Source organism: Pseudorca crassidens, chromosome 20, assembly GCF_039906515.1.
Source record: "Pseudorca crassidens isolate mPseCra1 chromosome 20, mPseCra1.hap1, whole genome shotgun sequence".
In the NCBI taxonomy this organism is placed as follows: Eukaryota; Metazoa; Chordata; class Mammalia; order Artiodactyla; family Delphinidae; genus Pseudorca; species Pseudorca crassidens.
In genome coordinates this window covers 48,407,332-48,421,466 of record NC_090315.1, presented here as the reverse complement: position 1 = coordinate 48,421,466, position 14,135 = coordinate 48,407,332, and the positions used below count along the sequence as shown (strand labels likewise).

Genomic DNA, 14,135 nt, shown 5'->3' with positions numbered 1-14,135 from the left:
ACATCATTAGCAACAAGACCCAGCCCCACCCAACAGCCTGTAGGCTTCAGTGCCAGACGCCTCAGGCCAAACAACTAACGGGGTGGGAACACAGCCCCACCCATTAGCAGACGGGCTGCCTAGAGATTTCCTGATCCCACAGCCGCCTCTAGACATGCCCCTAGCCCTGCCCACCAGAGGGCCAGGACCCAGCTCCACCCACCAGTGGGCAGGTATCTGCCCTTCCCGCCAGGAAGCCTACCCAAGCTTCTAGACCAGCCTCACCCATGGCGGGCAGAAACCAGAAGGAAGAAAACTATGATCCAGCAGCCTGTTGTCTCAAACACAGGCCGGACATTACCCTGCGGCCCCTGGCCCTTGGGTGACGAGAGAGGAGTGCACTGCTGGGACACACAGGACGTCTCCTACAGAGGGCTACTTCTCCAAAGTCGAGAAAGGTAATTAACCCAAAATGAGGTGGCAGAGGAATGTGTTTCAGATGAAGGACCAAGATAAAACCCCAGAAGAACTAAGTGATGTGGAGGTAAGCAATCTACCTGAGAAAGAGTTCAGAGTAATGATTGTAAAGGTGATCCAAGAGCTTGGGAGAAAAATGGATGCACAGATAAGTTACAAGTGTTTTTTAACAAAGAGTTAGAAAATATAAAGAACAACCGAACAGTTGAACAGTACAATAACTGAAATGAAAAACACACTAGAAGGAATCAATCAATAGTAGAGTAAATGAAGCAGAATGGATCAGTGAGCTGGAAGACAGAGTAGGGGAGGTCACTACTGTGGAGCAGAAAAAAGAATGAAGAGAAATGAGGACAGTTCAGGAGACCTCTGGAACAACATAAAGCACACTAACATTCACATTATAGGGGTCCTAGAAGGAGAAGAGAGAGAGAAAGGCCCGAGAAAATATTTGAAGAGATAATAGCTGAAAACTTCCCTAACCTGGGAAAGGAAACAATCACCCAAGTCCAGGAAGCACGGAGAGTTCCATACAGGATAAACCCACAGAGGAATACACCACGCTGCACTGTGATCAGGATGACAACAATTAAAGAGAAAATATTAAAAGCAGCAAGGGAAAAGCAACAAATAACACACAAGGGAACTCCTATAAGGTTATCAGCTGATTTTTCAGCAGCGACTCTGCAGACCAGAACGGAATGGCATGATACTCTCTCTGTTCACTTATTTTAAGTGTGTCTGTCAGGCAAGAGCTGCTGTGATGGTTTACAATGATGCCAATAAAAAGTGGGTACCAGCTGGTGGTTCAGCTGGGTTCAGCACAGTTCATATATATCGTCATACATGGAACAACACATTGAGTGGTGGGCAGGAAGATTCAGGACCATCAGGTCGTGGTAAATTGTGCCATTCCTAAAGGGCTGAAGTACAATCAAGCAACACAGACGTTCCACCAATGGGGGGACACTAACTAGACAGGTGTACGGTCTCAACTTTGGCAGCAAAGAAGATGCCAGTGTCTTCGCGAGTGCCATGATGCATGCCTTAGAAGTGTTGAATTCACAGGAAACGGCCAACGTTGCCTAGACAAAATTCACAGAGCTACCTGCCCAAGTTCAGAATGGCCCATCACGAGAAGAATTGGAAAGTCAAAGAAGGCAACTACAAGAACAGCAACAAAAGGAGCTGGAGTGGGACAGGCTAGAGGGAGAGATTGGAGAGGGAGAGGTTAGAAAGGGAAAGGCTGGAGAGGGAAAGACAAGAGCTGGAGGGGCTGAAGAGACGGGCCTGGGAAAGGCCAGAACAAGAGCGGCGAGAGCAGCTAGAAAGGGAGCAGCTGGAATGGGAGCGAGAGCCAAGAATGGCAAATGCCGCTGCCCCTGCCTCTGTGGAGACGACTCCTCTGCTTCTGAGCCAGACTTGCAGGCAACCTCTCTGCCGGCCAAGACTCCAGCCCAGCAGGACATTGTCTTGGGACCACCTGCACCCCCACCCCCTCCTCCACTCCCACCAGGTCCTGCCCAGGTATCAGCTGCGCTCCCTCCTCCCCCAGGACCCTTCTGCCTCCTCCACTTCCAACCTCAGGGCCCCCGCCTCTGCCTCCTCCACCACCTCTTAATCATATACCCCCTCCTTCTCCACCACCTGCTTCTCCCCTCCCTGCATCTGGATTCTTTTCGGGATCCCTGTCTGAAGACAATCGCCCTTTAACTGGACTTGCAGCTGCAATTATTAGAGCAAAACTTAGGAAACTGTTGCGCATGGAGGATGCCTCCTTCCCAAGCGGAGGGACTACCATTGGTGTGAATTCAGCGTCATCTAAAACAGATACGGGTCGTGGAAATGGACCCCTTCCTTTAGGGGTAGTGGTTTAATGGAAGAAGTGAGTGCCCTGCTGGCCAGGAGGAGGAGAATTGCTGAAAAGGGATCAATACAAAAAGAACAAAAACAGGACAAAAATGAAAATTCAGAGTCTGTAACTTCTAAGGCCTCTTCAACAAGTACACCTGAACCGACAAGAAAACCTTGGGAAAGAACAAATACAATGAATGGCAGCAAGTCACCTGTTATTTCCAGACCAAAATCTGCACCCTCGTCACAGCCCAGTGCCAACGGAGTCCAGACAGAGGGACTGGACTATGACAGGCTAAAGCAGGACATTCTAGATGAAATGAGAAAAGAATTAACTAAGCTAAAAGAAGAGCTCATTGATGCAATCAGGCAGGAACTGAGCAAGTCAAACACCGCGTAGAGAAACAAACTAAGGAGAGATAGGACTTCAATCTGGAGTGGAAAAAAAAAAAAACCCTACAAACAGCAACTGTTAATAACAACAAACCTCTACATTTTGTGAGCTGTAAGAAGAAAATGGAAATAAACAGAAGGAGGGAAAAACCAACATACTCTGAAAGTCTTCAGACATTACTACTCTGGCGATAAGCCATTTCCCTCCCAGTTTGTTGCTTTTTTCTGACCTTTACAACAGGATGGAAGAGAGTCGCATAGGAGTTCCTGTATCAGTTTTGCAGAAAATACTAAACGCATCAGGCAAGATGACTGCAATGAAATATTTTCATGTCAAGAGAAAACCGCACATTTTCCACAATCCATTACTAAAATAAAAAGGAGAAAGGCTTGAGAAGTTTTTTTCAGAGAATGCTGATGAAGAATTTAGCAAGTTATGCTATTGTATTGTAAACGCTTCTCTCAGGTTTGTCTTCCTATCATATTTAATATTCCATGAATAATTGAGATCAGCCCTATGTAGTTAAGATCATAAAGTGTGGAACCAAAGGAATTGTATTTGCTTTCAAAGGGTGATATTTATAAGAAAGAGTCCTAGAAATGATTTGTCCAGAGTGAGGAATTTTAGAATGATAGGAAGTCTCTCGAGTTAGCCTTCATGCAATTTTGTAGATTCAAACATAAAATTCATCCAGAATTTAAAGATTTAGATGCCTTCCTGAATTGTTACAGTGCTTTACCAAATCTACGACTTCTACGTAACACAAACCAGTGGTCAAATGTAAAACAATATATTGTAGATTTACTGTAGGTTTTTGACCTTTTTTAGATTAATGCCTGCAGACGTTTTTGTAATGTAATTACAACCTCCACAAAATTAGTTTTTTAAATTGCAGACAGTAATGCATGTCAAACTAATATACAGTGGCCTTTTCAAGGCTTAGTCCAGGGAAAACATTTTGTAGAGTATAGGGGAGTGGGAGGAAGGGAAGGAATAATTTTTTATTTAAAGTTAACTTCCGTACTATCTTTTTTCTCAATTATCTGCATGAATAATAATGAGGAATATTTTGTGACTTTGATAAATATGTTAACAGAACCAAGTACTTAATCTTCTACATCATGTCTCCGGCTATTTGTATTTTAACTTCAGTAAGTTCAGTGGTCTGAAACATGATTCTGAGCTTCACATGCATTGTATCTTACTGTGGAACTCAAAAGTTCGATCCCTGAATTTGGCTATTATTATTACCTAGGGGCCCTGCAGTTTTACAGGTGTTCAGGTGCACGTTCCTGACTACAAAGCTGCTTTTGAATTTTTGTTAGGTTGAAATACTAAAAAAGTAACAATGATGGCAGCAATTAACGTTACAGAAATCATTAAAGGGAAAACGACGGGTCCTGCATAATTTTCTTTTAATAGACTTAGGTGGTGGGAGGAAGGAACTAGATACTCTACTTACCGCCGTGTGCATGTGTGTGTGTGCGCGTGCGTGTTTGTGTGGGCACTCGTGTGTGTGTATGTTATCCACTCCCTTTTCTTTGAGACTTCTAAGATTAAAATAGGGGAGAAATCCTGTATGTTGCAATGAGAGAATTTTTTGAAAATTCAGGAAATCAGAAATTCTCCAGGCTCTCCATCCTGATTTATGCTTGAGTTGTTATGTGCCATATTTGCTTTGAAATCTTTGGTTATCAGTAGTTGTACTAAAATTTTGAAGAAATAATCCACTTTCATCTGCTTTCTAGATTTCTTAATCTAAATTCATAAGACAGATCTTGCTGATAGCATAGTTTTCTAAATGCTGCAGGTTTGCAGCCATTACCACTTCAAAGAGGTTTGAAGGAATTTTTTTTCCTTGTTAAGATAGTTCCTGTTTCTGTAGAAACTTCATTTTTAGATTAATTTGTGATGGATAAGCTATCATAATTCAAGTATACATTCCTTTTTTTCTACCAACTATTCATTATCATCCAATAGTAAAGACATTAAAGATGCAGCAAGCTTATGAAGTATTACTTTCTAAAAGAAATAGGCATTTTCATCTTTATTATTGTACTTTTGGTTATGCAAACACTTTGATATGAATTTTTTTAATTAAAGATTTATTTATTTATTTTTATTTTTGGCTGCATCAGGTCTTCGTTGCAGCATGCAGGATCTTTCATTGTGGCGCGCAGGCTTCTCTCTAGTTGTGGTGGGAGGTTCCAGGGTGCGTGGGCTCTGTAGTTTGCGGCACACAGGCCCTAGTTGAGGCGCGCGAGCTCAGTAGTTGGGGCGCGTGGGCTTAGTTGCCTTTCGGCATGTGGGATCTTAGTTCCCAAACCAGGGATTGAACCCGCGTCCCCTGTATTGTAAGGTGCATTCTTTACCACTGGACCACCAAGGAAGTCCCGATGATATAAATGTTTATGTCCCCCATAAATCTAGTCAGAAATCACTTTGGATTTTGTTGATTAAGTTAAACAGTCTATAGTAGGATAGAGTATTGGGTACAAGTGGTCCAAAGTAAGAGAAAAGACTACGATAAGAATGCTAGATATTAAAAAAGAAACTGGTTTATGCACTAAACGTTTTGTGCCTTGGTCTAATAGTAACATGATGTCTATGTAAAAACGACAGAAAGAACCAGTGTTGAATCACGTTTTATTTCCTGTCATTCTGCTTTATCTCAGATTGCTAAATGTGTTCTTTCCAAGAAGTTTTATCGAATTACTGTATACAGTTACTGTCCTGTGACAGTTTTGTCATTGTTAGAGATTTCAGTAATTAAAATGGGAAACAGAAGCTTATTTTCCTTATCAAAACTGTTACTTGGACCCACATTATTATGATGGTTTTCATGCCCTTGTACATTGGATGTCTTAAGCTGAGTGCAGTTTAGGGGATCCTTTCTAATTACAGGAAGGTGATCTGACCTGTGAGAAGTCTGTACTATACACTATGTAAATAGCTAACAACTCAATTGCAAACCAACTGAATGTCCAAATCTTAGTGCTTGTACTGAAATCTCTTCAGAAGAGTCATTATGATCTCAAAGTTTGTTTCAAAATTTGCAAGCATTAAGTGTCAAACCAAACTGAAGATGAAACACTAAACACTAATTCTTGTGCTTTAGGTGTACTTCCTTTTTAGAGTTTTTGGTTCTCTGCTATTTTTACTGTACTGTTTCATTTATATTTCCTACACATGAACTTCGTTTGTGCAATTGAAATAAAACTGCAGTATACACATGTTAAAAAAAAAGGCTATGTTTTTCCTTAAAGTACAGTTATTATTTTTTTGGATTAATTAATTAAACCTCCATAGGGTCTTCTCATATTATTCCTGCCTCTTCACAGGAAGGTCCATTTCACTGATTAAAGGAGACAGTAATACTCTCGTGTGATCAGTTATACAGGTCCTTATTTAGAGAAAAAATGACTATGCTGCCTTTCCACACTCAGGATACCATGACCATTAAACAGATGTCACTGGGCAGGCAGTGCCTCTAATACTAGAAGTGCCAGAGGTAATGTTTTTTATAAAGGAGCAGGGTTTGTGATTGCTGAGTTCCTTTTACTTTTTAAAATCTTTCCTTAAATGCATGCCTGTGTTGGGTTTAACAATTGTTTTAATAAATAACTAGGTATTGGTTTAGGTTTATTTTACTGTTAACTCTCAGTAGGTTAATGTTCTGATATAAGCATATGCAAGGAGCAATACTACTTGTTACTTATACTGACAGTATTGCTTCTATTAATAGATAAGTCCAGTATTAAATTAGGGTTGGTTTATTTACTATTGGTATTTAAGATGAATGTGTGGTCGACCTTGAACACTTCTGCAATTGGTGGCTGCTTTTAAGCCAAGTATTGTTTATGCTTACTCTCTGGGGAACTGTGTATCCTGATACTAAAAGCTGTACCTTTTTCGAATAACATTTAAAGTTATAATAAAAGTTATGTTTCTTAAGTAATATTTAAAGTTGAACTAAAATTCTTTTCTAGACAACCAGCTATCATCAGGCTTGTTAGGCTTGTCACCTTTACCCGAAAATCTTCTATTTTGCCATATAGGTGAGTTTGTTCTTGTAAACTGTTCATAAGTAGCTCACCTGCTTTCAGGTTATCTAACTTAAGTTCTCTATGTTAAAGTTTTCTAGTTAAATCATTACACAAGAGGTAAAAGAGGCAAGCTTTGCTTTTTGGTATTTTGAGTACTTCTTTCATCATTGCCGTAGCATACTTTATAACACCAGATTTAAATTTCTGTCTCCTATACTTTAGATGTTGAATGAATGTTTAATTCACTTATGGTAGTTGAATTCGGTGGGAAGTTTGGGCTAGTTTCAGTACAAAGTGTTCATGCAGTATGAAATCTCCTGGGTGTAAACCAGGTACTTTTCTGTAAGCTACACTTTGATTCATCCAAGCATACTTTCCAGTATGCTCACTTATCTCCTCTTGTATGTTTGGAACTTATTACTGGGATATGAAGTTATCACTTTGAGGGGGGAGTCAGAGAGAGAGAGAGAGGGAGGGAGAGAGAGAGAGAGAGAGAGAGAGAGAGAGAGAGAGAGAGAGAGAGACAGAGAGAGAGAGAGATAGATACAGAATTTTATATATTTTATGTTCCTGAGGTACAAAATATAGCCCATTTCTTCCCCTCCCAGAGGTTACAATTTGATCTAACGTTTTGATGTCTGATAATTTTGCTTACTATTGTTTACCAAAGTTTCCTGAGGATGACAATACTTAGGGCTGGTGAGGTTTATCAGAGTTTATCAATTACAGAATAGGTTCCTCTAGAGGAGTATGAATCACTGCCAAGTCTTTTGACTTTTAGGTTGATGCGGGTAGTATTCTAGCAAATCATTTTATTGTTATAATTATTTGAATTTATGGCTAAGCATAGTGGGATATCTAATCCCAGTTTAGATCTTAGCTGTCATGTAATCAGAAATGTGAAAGTCACTTTCATAGTTTATTTTTGTTTTAGCTATGGCTTTTTACAGCTTAGCTAGGACTTCATTTTATTTTGGGGTAATCTTTAACACGCTTTTCACTGGATTTCTATTAACATGGGTTAATCTTATGACCAAGGTGGCTGACATGAAATTTATCAACCCTAATTAGTTAATATAACTTACTCAAAAACTTTTGTTTGGGGCTTAATTTTTATCACTGCCATTTCCCATAAGGGCGTAGTTAAGTAAGTTGTTTTGAGCTGCTTTTTAGTGTGCTTGATGCCTCCTCCTTTTAATCTTTTTTGATTTAAAGGATATTCTCACTGGGATGCAGATACTTTCATGTGTAATTTTATTTGAAATTAATAGAAAGGGTAGGACCAAATCTATGGGTTTATGGCGTTAGTAAACTCAACTAGGTATTTACAGTGCCTCGCTTTAATTATTAAGCTTCATCATTAGGTTGAGTAGGATTTTGTATGTATCAATTTATGTAATTAATTGACAATGTGTTAAAATATTGAAATAATTTTTTTCTTGTGGAGATTATTAAAATGTAATTTTAATTTTGTTTGAGGTAAATGACAGATCGAGGGGGATGGCTGTCTATATAAGCCTTATATATGTACATAATTCAATGGTATAGTTAAGAGGCAAGTTTGGATTTACACTTACTTTGGGTTGGTGAAGTGACAGCAGTATGTTTGTTAGGTGAGTTAGTTGAATCTTATATACTTTGACTTGTTTTGGGGGTTTGGCAGGGTGATAATGGTATATAAAGTATGAGAATTAGTGGGGTAGGGGTTTGATTAAGCAAGCTGTTTACCAGATATGAGTGTGCCTGTGTGGTACGTGTGTAACTGCTCTATATCCTGTGACCACTGACGCAATAACATATTATGGTAGATGATGTTGGAAAATAATACTCAATTCAAGCTCAGCTACAAGTTTCTCGGCTGTGTTAAAGACCTCTGATGGCCAAAGCTGAGTCACAGCATGCCCCCCAATTTAAAAATACCAAAAGCATGAAACCAGTTATGTGTGAACATGGCTGATTAGCCATTAGTCCATCGAGGTATATTATTGAAGAGGAAAGAGTAGGCAATTTTAGGTGAGATGGTCCTGAAGTAATAAGAGCCAGATGCCAGATACAGTTCATTTATAGAAATCCTCATGGTTCATTGGCCTAGAACGAGGAGAGAGACATATTTGTGGATGGGTTGATTGTGGCTTGATTATTAAGCTCTGGTTATCGGTTATGATAAGCATGATGACTGGAAATGATTTGACTTTATGTGATATGATTAATAAACGTATGTCCTGTATAATATCAATCACTTCAATTACCCCTGGAATCTAATGTGAGTTGAACTGTTTAATGTGTATGTAATATCAATAGGCTGATGTACTTGCTTATATATATGGGATAATTAATTTATGATTATATACCATGTATTATGCATAAGAAGGTATATATACTTACACATGTGGAAGGGCACAAAATGCACAAAGTACACAGTAATGTTAGTTTTCAAGATGTCACTTTTAAATACTTACACAGTACTTAAAGACAGTGTTAATGTCCCATAAGCAAGTTGTTCAGGGAATCGTTGAAGTGGAATTTCAGCTTCGGGTGTTGATGGTGGGGCTGGAGCTTCTTCCTCGAGTCTTAGGAAAAATGTTTTCCTTTTCTGGTTTAGAAGAACAAAGTAATAAATATACTACAAAGACTCTTCATTTTAGGAGGTTATTTTCAATATGCTTGTTAGTGGTATAAGGACTATAATTATGAGAAAGTATAAAATAGATGCTGTTTGTCCAATGATAATAAATGGGTGATCAATGGTTTGTCTTCCAATTCATGTTACTGTTAATAGGTCCCCTACAAGTACTCAGAATAAACGTTGGCTAAGAGGTCATAATGTTATACTTCATTGTTTCACTGTATGAAGTACTGGGACAATCAATCAAATTAGGAATGAGATGGTTAATACTAGTACACTTCCTATTTGTTGTGAATAGATCACAGAATTGCATATGAAAATAAGAAGTATCATTCTCGTTTGATGTGAGGGAGAGTGCTGAGGAGGTTAGGTGGAGTATAACTTTCTCTACCTAGAAGGTCAGGTGAGACTAGTACTAGTATTAGTAAGATTACAAATAGGAACAAGGCACCCAAGATATCCTTAATTGTGTAGTATGGATAAAATGGGATTTTGTCCATATAGGATGAGATCCCTGCTGGATTATTAGAGCCTGTTTCATGAAGGAATAATAGGTGAAGAACTGCTAAAGCTGCAATAATGAATAGGAGGATAAAGTGGAACGTGAAGAATAGGGGAAGGGTGGCTTTATCAACTGAGACTCCTCCTAAGAGTCATTTGACTAGGTTAATGCCAATGTAAGGAATTACTGAAAGGAGACTTGTCATGACTGATGTTCTTCAAAAGGATGCTGGACTATTACCTTAAATAGTAGGATGATTCCGTTGTTTCATATTTCTAGGAAGGTGTAAGATCCATAACACAGGCCTTGCCCTACATGGATAAATAAGCAAACAAAGAATAAGAATAGGAAAGGTCCGTCTGCATATACATATCAGATAATTCATCCACAGTTTGTTTCGGTAGATATGAGTTATAGATGAGAAGGCAGTTACTGTATCTGATGTATTAATGTATTGTGAAGAATAACCCTGTTGGGCTTCCCTGGTGGTGCAGTGGTTAAGAATCCGCCTGCCAATGCAGGAGACCAGGGTTCAAGCCCTGGTCTGGGAAGATTCCACATGCAGAGCAACTAAGTCTGTGCACCACAACTACTGAGCCTGCGCTCTAGAGCCTGCGAGCCACAACTACTGAGCCCAATTACTGACGCCTGTGTGCCCTAGAGCCTGTGCTCTGCAACAAGAGAAGCCACTGCAATGAGAAGCCTGCGCACCGCAACGAAGAGTAGCCCCTGCTCACCACAACTAGAGAAATCCCGCACACAGCAACAAAGACCCAACAGAGCCAAAAAATTCAAAAAATAACCCTGTCAAGATTTGCAAAATTAAATATAAAGCAGGGATGAAATTTTCATCATGAGCTATTTGATGGGGCTGGTAGATCATTATATGCATTATTAACAATTCTGATTAATGGGTGGGATTTTAAAATGTTAGTCATTAGTGTTTCTATAGCTGAAATACAACGATGATTTTTCAGATCATTGGCCATGATTACATTGCATTTAAGAATAATGATGACACACATTGTATTTGTTTTAAGTACTATTTTGGTAGTTTTGTAGGTCCTTCTTCAAAACTTTCACAAATTTATGGTGGGCCTGGGTTAACTGGGTTAATTGAGTGGTTGTGATATTGTAATGAATTTTGGTGGATCGTTTTTGTGCTTAATGGTTTTTAAAATTTGTTTAAAGAGAAAGTGAATAGTTTTTGGTTATACAACAGCTGTGTCTACTAAGCAGTGTCCTGAGGTTTGAGAGTCTAATAAAACCCTCTTAGGTATATTTCTTTAATGTTATGATGGACATGCAAATTAAAACCACAAAGTGACATCTATTCACATATAATAAATGATTATAATCAAGAACAAACAAAAATGCTGGCAACAATGTAGAGAAATTGGAACCCTTACACATTGCTTGTAGAAATGTATAGTTTGGCATTTCCTCCAAAAAGGTAAAATACAATTAGAGTCTGGTTCAAGAACTCAATGCCTAGATATGTGCCACAAAGAATTGAAAACAGGAGTTCAAACAAAAACTTGTACATGAATATTCATAGCAGCATTGCTTACATTGGCCCAATGGTAGAAAAAATTCAAATATCCATCAGTGGATGAATGGAGAAGCAAAAGAGGGTAGATCTAGAAAAAGTTCCATAGTATTCTGCCATACATAGAAATATAGCAAAATGGTGCCATCTGCTGTGGAAAAACAGTATGGCAGTTCGTCAAAAACAAAGTATGATTCAGCACTTCCACTTCAGGGTATATACCCAAGAGGTTTGAAAGGAGGGAGTTAAACAGATATTTGTACACCCATATTCACAGCAGCATTACACTGGCCAAAAGGCACAAGCAACCCAAGTGTCCATGGATAGATGAATGGATAAGCAAAATGTGATAATATACACAAAGGTACATTATTCAGCCTTAAAAACTAAGGAAATTCAGACACATACTACAACATGTATGAGTCTTAAAGTCATTATGCTAAGTGAAATAACCCAGTCACAAAAGGACAAATATTATATGATCCCACTTCTATGAGGTATCCAGAGAAGTGAAATTCAGAGACAGAAAGTAGAATGTGGTTGACAAGGGTTGAAGGGAGTTAGTGTTTAATGGATGCAGTTTCACTTGGAATAAAACAAGTACAGGAGATGGATGGTGAGGATGTTTGTACAATAATATAAATATGAATGTCATAGAACTATATATTTTAAATGGTTTAAGTGGTAAACGTTATGTTCGATATTTAATCACAATGGAAAATGTGAATGAAGTACTGATACAAGTTACAACATGTATGAACATTGAAAACATCCTAAGAGAAAAGCTATGCAGAAAAGGCCACCCAGATCATACTCATCTTGTGTGCTTTAAATCCATCAAGGCTGTGAAAATGAGGGGAAGTCTCAAGATTGCTTCCAGAAAAAGAAAACTGGAGTATTTTCTTTTTGGAAACACTGGAAAAATGTTTGGAAACATTGGAAAAAAATGGAAAAAGACATTTTCATGCTTTGGGGCAGGTGATGGAAGTGGAAGTGGAGCCAGTGGATTGGATTAGAAGGTGAAAACCGTAATGATTTCTCATATGGGGGTTATAGGGGTGTTCCCTGGGAGAGTGTCCCTTTTTGGGGTGGAAACACAATGGAAACAGTCATTGAAATTGGCATATGTGGTAAAACAGTGATGACTGGGGAATCTGAACTTACAGATAAAGACTACATTGTACTGCTACTGCAAGTTTTCTGTATGTTTGAAGTTAGCAGAAAGTAAATAACTTTGCAAAACATGTCAACACCATGCCAGAAGAATAGACAAGACATCAAACTTCATGATGAGGCCAAACCCTACCCAGATTCACTTCACCCAAAATGGTTAAGCTAACTGCTCTTGTAGGAATCATATATTATTAAGAGGTGCTATGGGAAGATTATATTATTAGCAGTCACTGTGTCTTGGGGGTTGTGGATGACCTGGGATGTGGTAGAAACAAAGGGATTTTTGAATTACAATTTTCCACATCAAACCGCCAAAAGTTACAAGTAATACATGAATTTAGTAAAGTTGCATGATACAAAAGCAATACACAAAAATCATTTGAGTTTCTATACACTAATAAAGTATCAGAAAGAAAAATTAAGAAAACGACCCCATTTGCAGCTGCATCAAAAAGAACAAAATACCTAGGTATAGATTTAACCAATGATGTGAAAGACTTGCACAATGAAAACTGTAAGACACTAATAAAGAAACTGAAGAAGACACAAAAATATTCGTGATCAGGCACTGGAAGAATATTCTTAAAACGTTCATCCTTCCAAAGCAGTGTACACATTCAATTCAATCTCTAACATAATTAAAGTGGCATTTTTCACAGAAACAGAACAAACAATTCTATATATCCTGTGTGGAACCAAAAAGGACCCCAAATAGCCAAAGCAATCCTAAGGAAGAGAACACAGCTGGAGTCAACTTGCCCCCTGACTTCTAACTACACTGTGAAGCTACAGGAACCAAAACCAAAACTTGGCATAAAAACAGGCACATGTACCAGAGGAACAGAACAGAGAACCCAGAAATACACCCATATGTATGTGGCCACTTAATTTATGACAAAGCTGCCAAGGACATACACTGGGGTAAGTCCCCTCAATAAACTGATGCCAAAGAAACTAGATACCACACACGAAAGAAAGACACTGGAAACTGTCTACACTACACACAAAATGACCTGAAATCCACAGTTTTCCACATCAAGCCCATTGTCTGCTGGCTTCTCTGAAAACAGACCCCCTTCAGCAGTCAGCCGCATACAGGAAGCTTCTCCCCACTTTTTCTTTACCTTTTACTCCTGCGGCAGTGCCTCCCAGCAGGTCCTGAAGACACTGGCTCCTGTCTGCATGGACTAGTATGTCCAGAGGAGACCAACCTCCTGTCTATGTTGACTCAGCCAGTCATTGTCCGGAAGCCAAAGCCCTGGAGAATCCTGAAAAGACCAAGCCCCGGTCAGCTGCCTGGAATCAAGTCCTCCGGCTGAACACGCACTAGCCTCGAAAGTCAGAGAGGTGGGCTTGGCTCCACCTGCTGGCCAGTTTGGAAGTGCAAGCCTCAGCCACTTACCTTCCACTGGAGGCCCTGCTCTCAGCTGGCAGGTCTGATGAATCCACTAAATTTGAAAATTCAGACTCAAATGGAGCCCCAAATCCCATGATAAGCCACAAACGGAAAGAAAAAGATTTGCAAAACACTTATC

General features: G+C 39.1%; 1 protein-coding gene, 1 long non-coding RNA gene and 1 pseudogene across 7 annotated transcripts in view; 2 read left to right on the top strand and 1 right to left on the bottom strand.

Moving 5' to 3' along the window:
* Positions 1-14,135, bottom strand: part of ZNF19 (zinc finger protein 19) — a 131,984-nt gene that overhangs the window by 11,913 nt on the left and 105,936 nt on the right. For 5 of the 6 annotated variants that reach the window (XM_067718033.1, XM_067718029.1, XM_067718031.1 and 2 more), the window contains 3 exons: positions 13,725-13,868; positions 10,119-10,189; positions 9,210-9,343 (listed from right to left, as the gene is read on the bottom strand). The gene's annotated coding sequence lies outside the window, so the exon portion shown is untranslated. The remainder of the gene's footprint in view (positions 1-9,209; positions 9,344-10,118; positions 10,190-13,724; positions 13,869-14,135) is intronic. The other variant, XR_010938873.1, reaches the window with a different exon arrangement.
* LOC137214373 (uncharacterized) overlaps positions 1-14,135 on the top strand; it is a 49,649-nt gene that overhangs the window by 27,241 nt on the left and 8,273 nt on the right. The gene's annotated exons all lie outside the window — the stretch shown is intronic.
* Positions 1,179-6,687, top strand: LOC137214369 (protein enabled homolog pseudogene; annotated as a pseudogene).